Source organism: Tyto alba, unplaced genomic scaffold, assembly GCF_018691265.1.
Source record: "Tyto alba isolate M040663 unplaced genomic scaffold, T.alba_DEE_v4.0 Super-Scaffold_39, whole genome shotgun sequence".
In the NCBI taxonomy this organism is placed as follows: domain Eukaryota; kingdom Metazoa; phylum Chordata; class Aves; order Strigiformes; family Tytonidae; genus Tyto; species Tyto alba.
In genome coordinates, this window is record NW_024881314.1 from 13,218,263 (window position 1) to 13,236,813 (window position 18,551).

Consider the following 18,551-nt stretch of genomic DNA (forward strand, 5'->3'; position numbering starts at 1 on the left):
GGGTGTTTCAGGCGATCTGACTGGCCAGGCAACAGTGCACAGATTCCAGAAAAACGCCATCTGCAATGAGGTAACAAGAATACAAGTCATTTGGATGTGAGCTGTACACACATCCATGACAAGGGACACTCCCTATCCAGAGGAATTTACCACCTCAGTAAACCCCATGTGGGAGGGGAAGCAGGCCAAGAAGTGACTTGCTGGAGAGGGACTTCCCTGAGCTGGCGGGTGACAGAGGCAGGTTCCCTGAGCATCAGTGCCAATCGGTGCTCTGTCTCCTAAACTATTTTCTCCAACTTGACATACATCCACCACCCCCAGAAACCAGTGGCCCTACACATCTGCAATCAGCATGTTGCATTCTTGGCTGCTTCTTGATCTCCCTTTGACTAGTCTTTGCTTTCTCCTGCCCCACTGTTGGGTGAACCTGCTCTCCACACGTTGATTCGTATCTTCCCATCTTCCCACAGCCATATCCCACATCCTTTGACCTCCACTTCTCACAGGTTGTGCTCCCACACTCTGCATGCATGTAGGAGCAGGTGGTAGGAGGCTCCAGGGCAGAGCTAGCTTCTATGGTTGTGTTTGTGTAGTGGAAGAGCCTGTTTCTCTGGCTGATATAACTTCCATAGCCATGTGGATATCCCCCAAATAAGGTGTCTTATCAGTTACATACCAAGAGTTCACCCAACTTTACTCCTCCAGAGGGATCACCACTTTCTCAAGTGACAGACACTAAACTTGGGTCTGTGATGGCAGAACAGCCCCTCCTTCCTATTATAAGCTAGACCCCCCTCAGAAAGTACCCCATCTGTGATGACTGTTGGGGCTGCTGATAGTGAGGTCCTTAGGTCAGACCATTTCTGAATAAAGCCCCTTATCTCAGCTCAAAATCCCTTCCCATTCCATGTTTTTAAATAATGCTTGGAGACCCTGAGCACTCTCGACAAGAGTTGCATTTGGCTAATCTCTGTCTGCAGCTGGCTGCTCAAAGCACAGCTGACACCTGTCAAAGAGATAACAGAGGTGGCTTCCCAAAGAGGCCTCTCCTCAAAATCCTCTGAGGTTCACGGCAAGTAGAAGCCAGCATCCCTCAGCCTTTATCTCCCAGCTGCGCTAAGAGGAACCTGAGGTGTGTGAAGGTGGCTTTATCTCCCCAAATGACAAGATGCCTTGAGTAAATAAGCTATTGGGGTAGGGACGGTCCCAGATTTGTTTCTGTGGCATGTTTTGAACCAACACAGCTCACCACTGAGCAGGGAGGAGTTCTGTGTACTGCCAGCACAAGCCTTCCTCACACCCCACGGAGAACAACAGGACCAGGGCATGGATCAGACACCCACACTGCCCATAGCAATCAGCACATTGACACCCACGGTGAAGAGGGCAGTCAGAGGAGGTGTCTCTCTCCACTGGACCTGGGTGAGGGCAGGGTGACACAGTCTCATCCAGAAACAGGTCCTTTGGGAACATGATGTGCACTGTCACAGAGATGTTGGTCACTTGCAGTGATGTAACCCCCTGGAAGATGAGTCAGGTTCCCCTGGGCTGGAGACCTCCATGCACAATTGTTCTAGTTGTCACCAGCAAAACCCTCCTATATTTCCTTTTAAGCCATAACCTGTCTTCCCTTCATTTCCCAAGCATGAAAACCAGCCAGGTGTCCCATCCAAGGGCAACAGCTCTAGCACACACCTCTGGACAGATATGTGGATGTTTGATGTCCTGCTTACCACGTTATACACTCCAAGGGTGATGAACATCAGCCCACAAAAGAATATCACTGAGGTGGATGGGCAGTGCCATACCAGAGCAGTCATCTCTCTCTTTTAGCTCTCCCAGCCGCTTCCCTCCTTCTCCTGTACAAGGGAAACTGGTGACCAGAGCCCTGGGGTCAGGGCTGCACTCGGAGGAGCAAGCAGTCCTGCCATGTCCTGATTATGTCATTGGAAGCCAGAAAGAAAACTAGGTTTTCTACATTTTTTCCCCAAATGTCATTTCCATTATGTCGTCTGTTTCAGCCAATTTAAGCTCTCAGCAGAATTCCCACCAAATTTTATATCAACTATTTTAAGGAAGGATTTAAAAAAGTGAAAGAGTTTAACTAATTTTAAACCCAGCTTTCCCAAGGGACACTTAACAAAACATACAATGTCTAAAAACCTTTGCCGTTTCAAAGAGTTCAAAATAACATTCCAGAAGGGATCTTTAGAAAAATGTTCCTGCACCGGTCCTGTTGCCTCTGCTGGGCTGGGCCACCTCCCTTTAATGCACCACATTTGTTTTCCATTTAGTTATCAAACCTACATTAAAATAAAATCTCAGAGTAAATGAAATCAAACTAACCTGCCTCCTTTCATTTTCAGAATATTTAAGGGATATTAAAGGAGCAGAGCCTGTCTACTTTAATTTCTAACAGGGACAGGTCGTGAAGCTCAGGAGCTTGCCCCTCTGAGCTGGTGTGATGGGGATGAAGCCGAGCATACCTTTGTTTTCCCTTGTCTCACACCACCATGCTCTGCACCATTAGTCCCTGAACCACTCCAGGAGAGAGGCTTTTGGGCTGCCCCTGCCACCCTCACTTCGATATGAAGGCACCCTGGCTGCCACTTGCAGGGAATACAGTAAATCTCATTCTACACTAATCCAAGGACTCTGCAAATCTCCCTCTGTAGCTTTTGTCTGGAGAAACTGGACATGTTCAGAGACAGTTTTATTAAAGGAGGCTAGGAAGGAGGTATTTAAATCACCCTGCTTGGAAACCTGATGAAATTACCTGTGCTCAGCCCGAAGAAAAATCAACTAATTGCTTGCAGAATCTCCTTCCTTATCTAAAAGTTAAAAAACTTTCCCCACTTGACTAAATTAAGATGTGATTTCTTTTTCCTGATATAATTTGCCACTTCTAACATCCTCCCCTCACTCACAACTGCCCCTCTGTCAGTGCTTTGCCCAGGTTACCCACTGCCAGCTCTGGAGTGCTGCCCCCCAGCTCAGTGGAAGGTTCCTTGTTTGGGGTTTAACTCCTCAAACTCCAGGTGGGAACCCCACTGGTGGCCTGAGCAGCTGGACGTATCGTTCTGGTACCCCATCATGTTAGTGCACCAGCACCAGCAATCCTGGTGACAGCAGGCACTTGAAAGTCATTTTACATTTGTATTGACCTGTGTGGTGTTAGTGACAATATTAGATCTTTTGGAAGGAAGATCTATTTTGTCCAGTTTATTCCTAGTTTTCATAGTATGGATGCCCTTCAGAATAAAACATCTAATTCTTAACTTCTTATTTTTTAAAAAAGAAATAAAAATTAAGAATTAATGTATATAAGTCAACATCTGCCCAGGGAACATTTACTAAAATATTAACTATACAAGTAACTCAATACAATGATTACCTTCTTTTCATTATCAGCAGACAACATTTCTTTTAGTCAACACAGATATTTCAGATTTATTGAAGCATAGTAGGATACGTCTAGGTCCCAAACATACAAACAAAACTATAAATAGTTAGAGAAGATAAGAAAAGTATCTTACGTAAATAGGCAGCCTAAAATGAATACAGAATCCAGGAATCCTTCCTTGCTCCCCAGTATATTTAACATTTCCAGATGTGTCTGGATGACCAGTTTGGGATTAGAGGTCTGAAGCTGTATGATGTGAGGCCCGCTCTTCAGACAGAAAAAGTCGGAATAAATGTTCTACAGCACATCCACTTTTCTACAGTTCTCTCTGACATAAACAAGTACATTGATATTTCGTGAGAGAGACATCTTTCACTTGATTTTGTCTGTCCTGCAAATCACTGTCAGGCAGTTTCTTTTTCTTACTGTGGCTTCAAACTCCTTTATCCCTTTGGGCCATCTGGTCCTGCAGTCATCAGCACTGAACAGACATAGATGTTTCAGTGGACCGAGAACCTCACAGTCCTCAGTTATCTTCATGTTATTTTGCTTGTGAGCTTGGTCAAGAAAAAATGTCATGTCTCATTTTCCCATAGGACCCGTCTGACTGTACCTGGATGCGTTGTACAAAGGCTTGTCATACCTTGCATATGAACAGCCCCAACATGTGTTATTGGTATTATCCCATGCAAAGATCCCCAGGGATCACCTTCTGAGGCTTTTTCCAAGGATACCCAGATTCATTAGACAGACTGACAGCACGTTACCTGGTTTCGAGACACTCCTGATTTATTGTACAGTGGCTAAAGCTGTCACACACTCCAAGCAGGGCTTCACCATCCTACTGACATCTGGAATACAGGCCAGACTGATGGAGATATGCTATGCCCACAACACTGAATAGGACAAGAGAGACATTTGAGATAGAGTTAGGCAGTCGATAGAAGCCACTCTGGTCTGTTTTCAGTGACCTGCTATCCATTCACCAAGCTCACATCCACTTAAACCATCCCGTTGCCACATAATGACCCCTAACGTTGTCCTCTCTGTGCCAGGCCCACAAAGGGACACTGATGTTAGATGACACAATTCAGGTTGTAATTATACAGTAAATATTAAACGCTCCTGTCAGTAATAAAATCAGGTTGAACCACAACCAGGAATCTACCCCTCACCCAGCTGTAAAAAGATGATATTTGCCATGTTGTCCCAGCTGATGAGGTATGAGTTCACAATAGCTCCACATCCGAAGGTCTTGTTAAGTCATGTCCTAAGACTGGCAGATTTCATGATTTTGCCATAAACACCATAACTCCTTGATGTATCTGCACAGATATGGCTGGCCAGGATCTCCTCTTAAGTGTCATCATATTAATAAGGAACAGTGTTTTTTTCAATTTTTTACTCGTATGTGATCACTTAAGCAGTGCAGTATAATCTAGCTGCCACTGAGCTGTGTGAAGCAACTAGCTGACTTAACAGCTCTCTTTTACACTTTTTTGAGTCTTTCTTTTTATTTTTATATATGGTGAGGATTTTAGAGGAGGGCTGGAGAGAAGGTAAGGGCAGGGCAGAACATGGCTTTCTCCGGTGTTCAGCCCAGGTGCTTAAGTTGCTTTGTACCATCAGGTTTTCCTGGCCCATTTTGCATGCTTTTTAATGTCACTACTCAGTACTGTTAGCGTCCTGTCTCCCATGAATTCATCTCTGCTCTTTTCCTACCTATCACTGCACGGCTCTCACTTCATCAGGAATCTCTTTGGGCCCCACAAGTCCATTCCCTCTACACTCGTTTTTCCATGCTGTCCAGTGATCAACTGTCCTCTCTGTCCTTTGGTCTTAGCCATGTCTGGTGGGATTCATCTCTCACGTCAGTTATCTGAAGGTTAGAATCTAGTCTTAGCTGTCATCTAGGCTTCCTTTCTGATTGACGGAAAGTGAGCATTTCCTTCAAAGACCACCTCCTCCCAGTCTGAGCTCAGAGTGCAAGAGAAGCAGAGCAGATAGTCCTCTGCCAGCACCTGCTTTGTCCTTTGCCTGTGCAGGAGACCTAGAAGCTGAACTCTGCATCAAATTTTTAGACAGTCAAGTTGGGAGGGATGAATGTATCTCTCATAGAACAGCAGCCTTGTTACTTACAACAGAGCAGGAGATTAAAGGCAGCCCCTGCTTGTCCCAGGACTGTCACCTCCCACCAGCACATGGAGGAATCACCTCTCACGGCCAGCATGGGTCAGGTGTGAGGTTCTCACAGAGTCTCTTCCTTCTCAACTAGCAATATCAGTCTCTGAAAAATCCCTGAATACTTTCAATACCCTGAAATTGAATATTGTAAAAAACAAGGACAGATATCTTTTATTTTGGTTCATTTTCCCTCAGAATGGACAGGAAAAGGCTTTTTAGAGCAGTGTGTGAAAAGATTTTATTTCCAAGGGTTTCCTCTTCATCTGCATTATAGCATTAGGTCTATGTTTACACAGCAGTTCAGAGCCCTGTCCAAATAAATTTCCAGTTTGTTTACAAGTCAACAGCAGGAAGCTCTCTATTACCATTGCTGTAAAGCTTTTTTCTCATTGTAGAGGTATGGCTACAGGGACATACAGCTATGTGTTTTGAAGTGCAATGCTACTCTCTCTCTCTATCAGCAGGTCTATTTCTCATCATTCAGAAGAAACAAACATATACTTAAATGTTAAAGGATTATACCTAGCATGGATTTTTATTTTCGTAATCTTTATAATAGTAGATAAGTCCCATGGTCATATCAAACTTGCCCCAATTTCTCATTCTGTTTATTTGCATTTTATTATCTTGGAAGAAATTATCTGGAAATTTTGCATCTTTGTTTCAGTGCTGTAACAAAGTGTTTGCTCAGGTTATTCAGCTCCAAATCTGTGTTTTGCAAACCTTGGCACCCCCTTATCCCTCCCCAGCTAGGAGAATTTAAAAGTCTCTGCTTTCTCTCCTGTTCGAGTAGCTTAAACTGATTGAAGTGGGAGACTTGGGGAGGCTGCTGTAAGCAGGATTAACCACCAGGTCTCCTGGCTTCCTGACAGCACAGCTCCAATTTCTGATTAAATGGTGACTGGTGGAGGAAGATGTCTCAGTTACCCCAGTTGAAAGGTCGGCAGGGGGTGATTTCTGCAGCAGAAAGACAGCTGCCCTGTGGAGGGCTGCAGGGGGAATTGGTATTCCTGGGAAGCTGGCAGCTCACACGCTGTAAACGGCGCAGTCCCTGACACGGATGATGAACAGATACGTGCGTGAATGGAGAACTCCCTGCAGACCCGGTGCTTACAACAGGCGCTGCGGAGACGTGAGCCAAGGCTCAAGACAGTAGCAGCCTGAAATCTTGTAAATAAACAATATGGGCAGATCACAACGAGCAGATTCCCGCTCGTGCCTCGGGTCTGCGTGGCAGTGCAGGACGAGCTGCTCCCTGAAGGCTACCATGTGCGAGCGAGAGGCCACAATGCGCAGGGTCCCCAGGGCGCGCTGATTGGTGCTGGCCCCCAGGGACCCCAAAAGTGTTCATCTCCCCAGCAGCTCTATTGGGTGCAGACCATGCCCCCACTGCATCTCATGGTGCTCCAGAGGAGGCAGAGCCCTGCAGATCTCGTAGACTCTCTGTTTCCAAGCGTTGTCTGATCTCTGGGACGGAGGTGAGAGAATTGAGCTGGAGAAGGTCCACGTGTGAGGGAGCTGGGGTAAATGATGCCTGAGAGCTTGGGGTCTTCCAGGGCTTCCCTCCTTCCTGAGGCGATGAGGGAGCTCAGAGGGCTGGGAGCAGGGTCATGGGCACCAGAGACATATGCTCCTGTTCTGCCCCATGGCAGAACGTGGCACCATGTCCACACTGATGTATTCCTACCAGATACTCTGGTCTGAGGGGACATTGAGGAACCTCTCCTACACCAGTGAAAGGTCCAGGCTCAGATGTGAGGGGAAAGCAGAGGCAGGGCAGGGCACTTGAAGCATCTGTGTTGAGGCTAGCACCTCCATGAAGGCAAGTTCTGTTAGCCCAGGGAGATCGGAGGAAAGTCCTGCCCTGAGAAGCTCAGGTGGGATCATCATCGGTGTGTCTCTGTGCCTGAGGAATGCATCTGAGCCCAGAGGTCACCTGGGTGGGGAAGGCTGACAATGCTGCAGCCATGGTCCTCCAGGAATCTGACAGTTTGAGTGAGATTTGGGATCCATCTGCATCCTCATCCATGGACAAGGCAGACAAGAAATGGCACAAGCTTCAGTGAAATAATGCATCTAATCCGCCTGAGTAATGCTAATGCAAGCCTCTTGATTAGTGTTTAGAAACCAGGCAAACAATTGATTTAAAATAATTGGTAAATTATGATTAAATAAAAACATTTATACAAAAGAGTTTGTCATTGATATGGTTAAATAAATATTTGTAGAAGTAACTTATACTTGGCCCCGTGCCTGGGTGATGAGCTCTCTTGGGCTGGCTGTGGTTTCATTTTAATAAAGACCAGAAGGCATTCCAGAAATACATAATACTCCCAGCCCATCCAATGTATATCTGGGGCTTTAGCTCTGCTCACCACTAACCCGGGCCCAGATTTGCTTCATATCACTCGCTAGTGCCTGTCACATCCCCTCCCCAAAAACACACTCCTTATTTAGGGCTGAACCACAAAACAAGTGGCTGTGTGAAGACAGTTTAGTGGCAGGAAGGAGGGAGTGGATGGAAATGTTCGATTCGTTGCTGCTCTCCTGCATTGTCAGAGAAGAGGTAGGGCTGCGTAGGCTGCTTTGTAGCGAAACCTCAAGCTTTGGAGCCTCTACAGGGCTTACAGCAATACAGCTCTTATCTGGCCCTGCTCGGTGGGAGATTTCCAAGAACTTTATGAAAGGGTTGGCCTCATTACCACCATTTGGAGATAAGGAAGCCAAAAAGAGATGTGACTTGCCCAAAGGCCCACTGAAGACGGAACAGAAGCCAGGTCACTCTGCTGGCCAGGGCCCTGTGGAGCTTCCACTGCTCTTGGGGTGCACTGCCCTGCTCAGGCACGTCCTCCTCGAGTCTGTTAGCCTGATAGTTTCTGCACTGCCTGGCTACCAAGCCACTCCCATGGACTAATGGGACTTGTGCAGCCCCTCCAGACACCTGCATGCTGCCAAGTACCTCTCTGCAAACACTCATCAAGTGGAGAGTGGAGGAGGGGGCACACAGGTCAGCAAAGCATGTAATCTGAGGGCTCTGGAGGTGATGCCATTGCTTGTCTCCCCGATTTCCAGCCAGCCCCCAAGCCAAAAGAGCTTGAAGCAGCCAGGTGAGGCACAAATCCCAAAGACATCACTGCTACAAAATGCATCAGCTCAGGCTGGAGGCTCACATGCTCTTTATTGCTCTCATTATTGGTCCCACAGCTGCTTGCACAAAACTGGTGAGGTGGGAAGCTCTGCTTGTAGAGGTATCACCCTGGCCCCAGCCTCCCCCTTCTCATGCTTTGGTAGAGGCTCCTGAGCACCAATGCTGCTGCAACATGTGCTGCCCATGCTGTGGCAGGCTGAGGGTTGCCCAAGGAGGTGCATAGCTGTCTGGCATTACAGGCAGGAGAGCCAAGCATTTACTGCATGCAGGAACTGTCTCATTCACCGTGACATCCCTTCAGGAACACACAGTCAACCTGCAGCCTAGACAGCACATAAAGTGTATCTAGAAGTGTGGTCAGGGGATGGGAAGATGTGCTTGGATTCTTGCTTGGGGTGACTTGTGTGGCTGGCTGCTCAAAGGAAGGGGAGAATAAGGAGATGCCTGAGGGATGCAGCAGGAAGGACACAGGCAGCCAACTGTAGGCTTGGTTTGCACCATGGGACGGTGGGAGTAAGTCCCTGCTTTCCCGAGGTGCAGCATTTGAGGTTTACCCCAGGCACCGCTGCAAGGGGAGCTCAGCACCTGCAAGCACCCTGCTTGTGGCCCGAGATGTCAGAGAGGCCATGGGTCCTAGAGATGTCCCCTGAGGGGAGCAAGTCACCAGACTCTGCCATTCCCGCCCAGCTCCATTGGGAAACCACCCCAAATAAAACATCTCCAGCGGATTAAAATAGAAATTCGCTTGTCCTGGCTGTGAGACACAGAAACACACAGTCCCACTCAGCATACCTTTCTGTTATGCCCACAGGGAAACAGCAAAGCCCATCCCCAGTCCTCTTCACCACCTCCCCCCAGGGACATGGGGGACAAGACCCTCTGCCGCCCATGGGTCTGTACCAAGGGCGCGCTCAGGGCACACTGTGCTGCTGTGCTTGGCCCTCCTGTCAAGGGCAGTGCCCTGACTTTGGTGTCCCCCCATGATCATGAGTCAGGAGGCAGCTCTTGCCATCTTCCATCCCACAGACCAGACCACTGCTGCCTCTGGACAACATAGGCCATGTCTAGCCTGGCCGTTCCCCTTACTCTACATGTACAGAGGAGGTTCCCAAGTGCCTTGAACACTTGCCAATGCAGCCCATTTGACCTGAGAGCTGTGCTCAAGCCATCGTCCTGTAGAGAGCACCACCCCTTCTGCTGACCTCCCTCACCTAAACCAGGCTGAGACTTTGAACCTTTAACTCTTCCTTCACCCCCTCTGGTCCACCCTGCCTTGAAATTCCTGGAGATGGAGTGGCTGCAGCCACCACTGCTGAAGGACCAGTTGGTGTGTCAGGAGTGAGCCCACCCACTCTGCCACTGTCTGCAGTCAGAAAGATGGGGATGGCTGTCAGTGCATCCACCATCCCCGCATCCTGGACCACATGGGAAGGGATGGACAGGGACATGGGGAAGCCTCCACCACCATGCCCAGATGCAGCAGCTCTCTGCACTCACTGTGCATCCCTGCTCGGTAAACACAACAGGCAGAGTTTTGCAATCAAATATTTATGCTAGTAAAAAACATTTTACATAATCTTTAAACAGCTATGTCATCTCCCTATTTTCATTCCCTGATCTCTCTGTTTTGAATTGGAATTGGAGAATTCAGCATATTTACAAAGAAGTAAATATTATGATGAAAACATCAGGCAGCTTAGTAGTAGCTTTAGTAAAGTGCAGAAGTATTTTTGTGTTGTCAATTGCATAATATCTTCTGGACCTTCATAAATTAAGGAACCTTGCTTGGATGCTTGCAGCACTGTGATAAATAGTTCACAGCTTGAATTCAAGCAAGGCCTGTCTGTTGTCAGAATAGGAAGAGCTCATGACATCTCCACCATAAATTCCTGTCCTCAAGCTCTGTGAGGAGATAGGGATGTGACAGACCAGATAAATGCTTGGTAGACAGTGGCAAATTCAGGGTAGGTAAATGCCAGTGTGATGGCAATTATCAGGGACCAATATAATCTGAAGTTAAGGACTGGGCTGTGTTGGACCATCCATGCTGACAGCTTCCTGACCAAAGAGATACCATGCTCTGGCCCAAGTCCTGAGCTAGGACCAAGCTAGGATCATTCTGAGCTATTCCTCAGGGACCACCTCTGCTTCAAAGTGACAGAGACACTACTGCTTTTCTAACTCCAGCTCAGAAAATCTCTGTCCCAGGTCATGGAGAAGAATATCCTGAGTGTTTGCCATGTGGGAGCCAGAGGACCTCTTTTCTGTGCAATTCACCCCCGGGCTGAGTCTCAGACATGCAAAGAGAAGGTCATTTCTTTACAGGCTCCTAAAGACCATGACCAACAGCACAGCTGGAGCTCTGTTGGGGCACTCTCAGAGCAGGAGATTCATATCTGCCCTAACTTCAGATTACTGCAGTGATCCGTGTCTCCATCATTGGGATGCCACTAACAGGCAGTTCACCTGGCTCATTGTAAAAGTCTCCCTCAGGGAAAGATTGCTTCTTCCACTTTCTATCAAGGTGATGACTTCTTAGCAGTAGGTATTTTCGAAGGATGTCCGGAGCTTCTTGTGAGTCTTGGCTACTGCTTTCCCTGTAATGCCTGTCCTACACTCAGTTTATTACGGCTGTATTGGTTATGAATGGAAGAATGCACTCCTTCTGAGCAACATATTTGTAAAGATAAATCTCTCTCCAGCCTTCCTCCTCCTTCAAGATTCAGAGTTATACCAGCCTAGGGACATTCAGCACAGAACTCTGTGCCAGTACAGCTGTATCTCCCCATGGACCTTTGCCAGCACAGCTTCACAAGCATGCAGCAAATTATCACTAGCCTACACATGGGATGGAGAGAGTCAGGGTCACGACTTCATCCCATCAGATTTGACTTCCCAGAGCATTTTGTGGAGATTCAACAAATAAAGCCATGACAGGAAGGCTTTTCTCCAAATGGAGCTGACTGGTACTAGAGAGAAGCCAAAGGCAAACTGGGCTCATTCCTACAGGAGAGGAGAGTCTGAGCAGATTTGACTGGCAGGATACCAGATTTAGGGAAAAACTGTTTCCTTGGACAGCTGCAAAGTGTTTATGAGACCTTTTACTTGTCATTACATCCAACCCTAAGTCTTGCAGTGAATTCGGTTTGCTGATTTCAGGGGTTTGCTGTTGACAATGCCAATAAATATACTCTGTGCTGGCATCAACACCAATAGCAGCTGGAGCACATGGGTAAAATGGCAGGTTTTCTCTGGTGCAAAGCTGGATCTTCTGTTCAGCGAGAAACCAAATGGCATAGCAGTAGGCCAGGCAAAATGCATCCCCTGCATGAGGCTGAGAGGGCAGGAGACAGACCCCAGCTTCACCTGGCTGTGCAGCCCCGGGGCAGTTCTGGGAGATGTCCCTCCCTACAGCTCCAGCTCCACAGCCCTGAAACCTGTTGGAGTCCAGCCTTCTGTGGCGCAGACACTATGTCTCACACTGACCCCTCCAAGTCCCCAGAGGGATCTCACAGAAACATCAACTCATTTGGTTCTTTTTCCCACAGATGCAAATCTACATAGAAGCAAACAATCTGCTTTAAAATAAATCAGTACCATAAACAATAGGGTGTGCTGCAAGATTAGAAGGGACTGTTTCCTGGTATATAGTGAGCAACACAGAGCTGATATCCTTATGTCTCTGGGGTGTGACTTCTCAGTTCAAAGGAATTCCCTACCATGACTAATTTATTCTGGTATTTAAGGCTCACTCCTTCACTCACTGGTATTGGTATGGCCCTGTTTACAGCAGAGATGCTTATAGTAGGGCTGGAAACAGGAGAACAGGGAACAATACTGGTCTTTGCAGTCTTTGGTACCTACATGCCTATTTCACCTTCCAAAGAAAGGTGGCAACTGGTGGTGACGCCTGCCCTTTTCAGAGCTGAACAGTGACTGTGGTGCAGCACAGTGCCTGGTGGCAGACATGTCGAAGACACATGAGGGCTGGTCAGGGAGGGAGGGAGGAAGGGAGAGGAGGAGAAAAAAATGTCTTTCAAATCCTCTGAACTCTCAGCCTTTGTCAGTGGCATGGTTTTACAGGGCATAGTTTGTCATTGTTCAGTTTTGGAAAAGGGAGCAAGGATTTCTAAGAGCAGGTCCTGGAATTGACATCATGGGACTTTGAATCTTCACAGTCTCAGAAGCCTGGGGTCAACTAATAACGTGGCCTCCCACCAGAGCCCACGCATGCCTGATCCCTTCCCACAGCTGCCTCAGCAGGGAGAGGCAGCAGTTTGCAAGACCCAAGGCAGACCTGTGGCACTGCTCCCTGTGGCGGTACCTCTGCGGGTACGGCACCTGTACAGTGACAGGAGAGGTTTCTCCTGGCCCAGTCAGGCTCAGGCATTGTTCATCAGTCTGACTAACTGGATTTCTTCATTATCACTTAATTCCATCTTAATTCCATAACAGGCTTGTCTCTGCCTTCAACCGAGTAGTAAATAACACACTGGGGTTTAGTTAATCCTCTGACAGGATATCAGGTGGGTAGGTGGCAGTAGGAACCTAAGTAGGGTGCCTAGTGGTGCTCACGAACTGGCTTGCCTCTGCCTTAAGCACTTGTGCAACTTACCTTACCTCACTTACCTGGGTGGTAAGGGCAGAGCATTGCCCTCATTCAGGATAAACAATTGACATACAATGTGAAGCATCCCAAGGACAGAGGAACTGCCATTGTAAATACCATCAGAAGAGGAAGAGGTGGAAAGGGTGGTGACCAGGCAATTACAGCTCTGGGGGGAGTAGTAGGCTGGGGTCTGTCTTTCCTATGAATGTGATCAAAAAGCTCTTGAAGTACCATCAGAAATTGTTTTAGAAGAAATTTCTCAAATTAGTAATAACAAACCTCTTGGACCTGGTAGTCCCAGAGGGCTGCAGAACTCTGAAATATTCAAAAGAACACATCTCTGCTGCTAAGCATGGTGTGAGACCCAACATCCTTCTCTGCCTTGGGTGGAGGAGAGTGGTAAATCTGATGATTATTTTCACAAAAGACTCCAGTGAGTACCCAAAGAACTATAAATGAGTAGATGTGCATTCCAGTTTGAAAATTTGTTGAATAAATTTAGCAGAAATATGGAGGAATTCTATGCAAGAGGGTTATCAAGCCCACCAATTGCTCAAAAGTCTTTGCAGTATTCACTGGCAGTACAAATAAGACTGGGCCAAAGAAAACAGTGGCTGTGGATTTCCACCAATATTTCAATGAGGTTTCTCCTCAGATCTCTAGCTACAAGCTTGTAGGTGGGAAGAGAAAGAGCCTTCTGGGGACTAATGACTTGTTAAAGACAGGAATAGATGGCCATTTTTCACATCTGGGTGGGGTAGTTTGTGGAGTGCCAAAGGAACATGTGCCGGGAGAGGGCTCTTCTGCAGAAACATTAGGGGAAAGGACTGATGATTCAAAATCACTAAAGCAGTTAGAAGTAAATCTTTCTGCAAAGAGTTGCAGAATGCTCTCTCCGTGTTGAATGCCTGAAAGATGTAACATCAGATGATATTCAATATCAATAAATGTAAATAACACACAGAGTGGGGAAGAAAAATGACCACTCTATGCATCTCCACAGTCAAGAGCCTAGCATTAGCAATTACCACTCAAGGAAGAGAGAGTGGGGTCAGTTCAGACTTGAGAAATGACAGCCCCATGTCTAGTAGCTGCCAAAGTGACCAGTACAGTTTCGATAACCTTTGCAGAAGAGCACTCAGTTCTCTCAGAGTGGTAGCTCCAACACCACCTAGACAGGGAGCTTTATGGAGAGAAGTGCCACATAAGCAAAATCATCTTGAGATGTTGTTTGTGCTGACACAGAGTTTCTCCTCAATCTCCCTAAAAAAGTTCTGGTTTAATCGTGAGGTAAGTTTTTAGATGAGACTGTATGCATCAGTTTGAGCCCCTTGGTCAACACGTCAGTCTTCCAGCTCTTCCTTCTCACTTTTGGTATCATTCAGTAGAGCACCAGTGCTGATTGTTGGGATCTGGGCATTCAGGGGAAGGACTGTCAGTGGCCAACAGGCTGTATCTGACAAGAAAAAGAAATTAAAGAAAGCTGCAACAGTTTCATCCATTCTTTCATGGGCTTGTAATGACAAGGAATAGGGAGAAAAGCATACCACCAGCAATCCTACACAGGCACTGGCATTTAGGACAGGCTCTGACATCTTCTGTGAGCAAACCCTAGCACTGAGAAACTCACACTGTATGAGGGGATTCTAAAGTGCCTCACACAGCTAAATATCTGGTGGAAATGTGCCCAGACAGATCAGTCTCACTCTTTCAGCTAGAGGAGAACTACCTACAAGCCCTGGGATACATGGCCAGTACAACCTCGCATATGCAGTGCTGGTCTGACACGTGCCCTTCAGGGGAACTGCTCAGGAATTGTCTGTAGGTTAATAAAAAGTCCTAAAAAAAGAGTAGGGAGGAACAAGGGCATCCCATTAAAATGGAAGTCAGGTCAGCCAGGTGGGACATGGCATACATCCCTAGAAAATTACCAACCAGAATGTGCCCGCTAATTCACACCACACTGCGTTAATCTGGGTGAACAATCACCAAACAAGTAAGTAGAAAGCTTTATTCTGAAGCATAGATACCATCTCATCCACTTAGCCTCAGTACACACAGTCATTCAAGTTCAAGGAACCTGTGATCTTTACATGAGTCCATTTCCCAGGTTTCTGTGCTTGGGGATTTTGAAGGGTTCATCCTCCATTCTGACATGAAAGGGAGGGATTTAATCAAATAGGCTTCATCTGCCACTGTCTGGCCATCCTCCCCAGTTGAGGCAGGCCACACAAATTTCTTGATCATTCTGGGAATTTACTAACCTATTTACTTTTTCGGCTGCACATTTTGCAGCCCCTACCCCATCTAAAAAAAAAATATATATATATATGGTGCTTGCCCTTTTTACCGTTTTACTTCCTTTTCTTGTGTATCTTTTGACTCATCACAATACTTTGCTTCCTGCCTTGGAACAATTCTGATTTTTCACCACACTTGTGTGGACCATGCGAAAAATTTTCTGAAAGTCAAAAACTGAATATTTTAATTGGTTCTGTTTCATTCACTGGTTTAGACACACCTCCAGACTACTCTGAAAAATTAGGAGACCACAGTCTCTATCCATCTAACCCACTAGTCATTTTAGTCATCCGTGCAAGAAAAAAAAGTCTTTTGTCTTCATCTAGGTGGGCAATGTATCTCCATGAAAGAGGGAAGACTATGATACTTAAGGGCTCCAGGGGCCCAGATGGTTCCTGCACTATCTACATCCTTGATGTGGGGTCTTTTGACAAGTCATCTTATGTGCACGAGCCTTGGCAGAGACAAGGAGCTGGTGGTGGAGCTGGTGGGAGAAGCCCACCCATCACAGTGCCCTGCAGCAGGGACCAGGCCTGTCCTGCCAGACTCCTTCAAGAATTTGGTATCAGGAGCTCACGTGCTCATCCACATCTGCAAATAGTCCTGAAGGGATAGAGGGACAGATCCAGGATGAGATTAGCACATGAAGCACTGTGCACTTCGGGAAGCTCACCTCTCCTTGCTGGTCCTAAGCCATCTCCACTGATGTCCTTTTAGTGACACAGGGAGATATACCCCAAACAGGATCACACAGTGCAATTTCTCCCTTGCATTCCAGTTCCCTTTCACTGAACTCAAAAGACTGGAGATGGTAACCTGTAGGCAGAGAAGATGAGAAACAAAAGAGACATGAACCTCTGAAGTAGCAGCAAGAGGGGACTGAGGAAGCAGAGCTCATTCTCACAGGAAGATGTAGCACTGGAGTGAAAAAAGGTCCAGGAGACCCTTCCTCTGGGCTGCTGGGTGGCACTTGCTTTTTCATGGCTGATGTGGAACCAGAGACCCATCCATCACATCAGCAGATAGTCCTGAAGGTGTAGAGAGACAAATCCAGGGTGAGATCAGCACAAGGTGCTGTATGACCAGAGCCTCCTCAGGCAGGTCCAGCTAATGCACAATGGAGAAGACATAAGGAACTGTCAGGCTCCAAAGGAGCAGGGATGCCTGAACAGAGCTTTGGCCAGCAGGAGCAGTAAGTCATACAGGAGTTTGCAGTGCAAAAATGTACAAGAAACTGCAGTTTGAAACTGTGGCTGCAGATGAGTCCCTCTCTTGTCCTTGAGATGCTCATGGTGTGGTTCTGCTAAATGGTGGAATTAATTTCAGGACAGCACTATTTATGAGGAGAAATCCATTAGATGGGACATTACAAACCTAGTGGACTAAACAGTAGGAAAAATTACCAGGGAACACCTTGCTGGACACCTTGCTGGACACTGCAGTTGGGCTCTCTTTACTGACTCAGGTCAATGCTTGAAGATGAATTTATTTCAATAAGCTCTTCCCCATCAGACATTAAGGAATATCCACTTCATCAGATGTAGCATCACCAGGAAATCACATGTCTAGCCCATGACAGGTAGAGGGCTCAGCTCAGGACAGCCTCATCACATGGACTACATGAGGGTGAGGGACCCTGGTAGTCCTCAGCTGTAAGTGGGGCACTTCTGGAATCAGAGCTTCTGGGGTACTGGGTTTCTAAGGTCTCTAGTAAATTAGACTACAAGTCTGGAAGCCCTGAAATTCCTATCACCGAGACAAAATATTGAAGAGGACTTCCCAGAAAACACAGGATTAACAAAAAACCTGGGGAAAAACAAACAAAACCAACAAGAAAACAACCAACAAATAAACAAACAACAACAAAAAAAAAAAAAACAACCACCACCAAAAACAACAAAACCCCAAAACAGGTCTGAGAGAGTTTTCAAGTGGGTTTTTATGATCTATCAGGAATTTAGGCAGGTTCCCAGGTTAGACATGTGTCAGGGAATCTGAGGCTTGTCCTTGACTTAGCTTGACTTGTACCACTTATGTTACAAGGTAAAAGATGACATCAGTTCATTTCCTTCCACTTACCTCAAGTGAACCAGACATGGGCTTGGGGAGGGGAAGCCTCAAAAGATCTGTATCTCTTTACTTTGTGTGTTTGCAAAAAGTTTTTCTTCTCTGAGAGAATGTTTGGTATGTGGAGAAGCATCCTCCATTGCAGCTATGTCCTGCACATGTCTGTGTCCAGACTCCTTGGGGTTAGCGTGCTCATCTGTAGCACAGGAATCTTTAAATCAAGATATAGCCTTGCCTCATGTATTTGGCATTATTTCGAGTGTCTGTGTGTAACAGAACAAGAGGATGTGTTCTGAGTGCCTGCAACACATGCTACCTGAGCCCCAGTGTATGTGAGCATCTCAAGTGGATAACCCCACAGATGCAGCCACATACTGACAAAGGTGTGCACCATGCAGCACAGTGCTGGGCACGCCAGTGCTGCAGGAGGGAAGCGCAGATTAAACCCCTGAGCACCCCTGCACCCTCTTTCCTCTTCCTAGCGCAGCCCCAGGCTCTGTGCAGCCCAGGGCACAGGCTGCTCTGTGCGCCAGCACCGGGGCAGGCCAGCCGAGGGGCAGCAGTTACCGCAGTCACATCTCTTTGCCAAGTGACCACATCCTTCGGCTCCCTGACGGGAAGGGCATCCAACATCCCGTCGCCCGGGTCACTTGCCCTGACCCCAGCCCTTCCTTCGTCTTAGGGGCGCACAGACCCCAAAGCTGTCCTGGCCACCCTGGCGCGGGAGCCGGAGGTTGCCGGGCCTGCCGCGCACCATGCTGCAAAGGGTTAAGCCCTTGCTCTGTTGATATTTCCGAGCGGCTCCCAAGTCAGCAGAGACGGGGAGTGCCCTCATTGGC

The 18,551-nt window shown here is 47.2% G+C and overlaps 1 protein-coding gene across 6 annotated transcripts in view; it reads left to right on the forward strand.

Moving 5' to 3' along the window:
* Nucleotides 1–18,551, forward strand: part of MYOCD (myocardin) — a 258,762-nt gene that overhangs the window by 200,142 nt on the left and 40,069 nt on the right. The window lies entirely within an intron of this gene.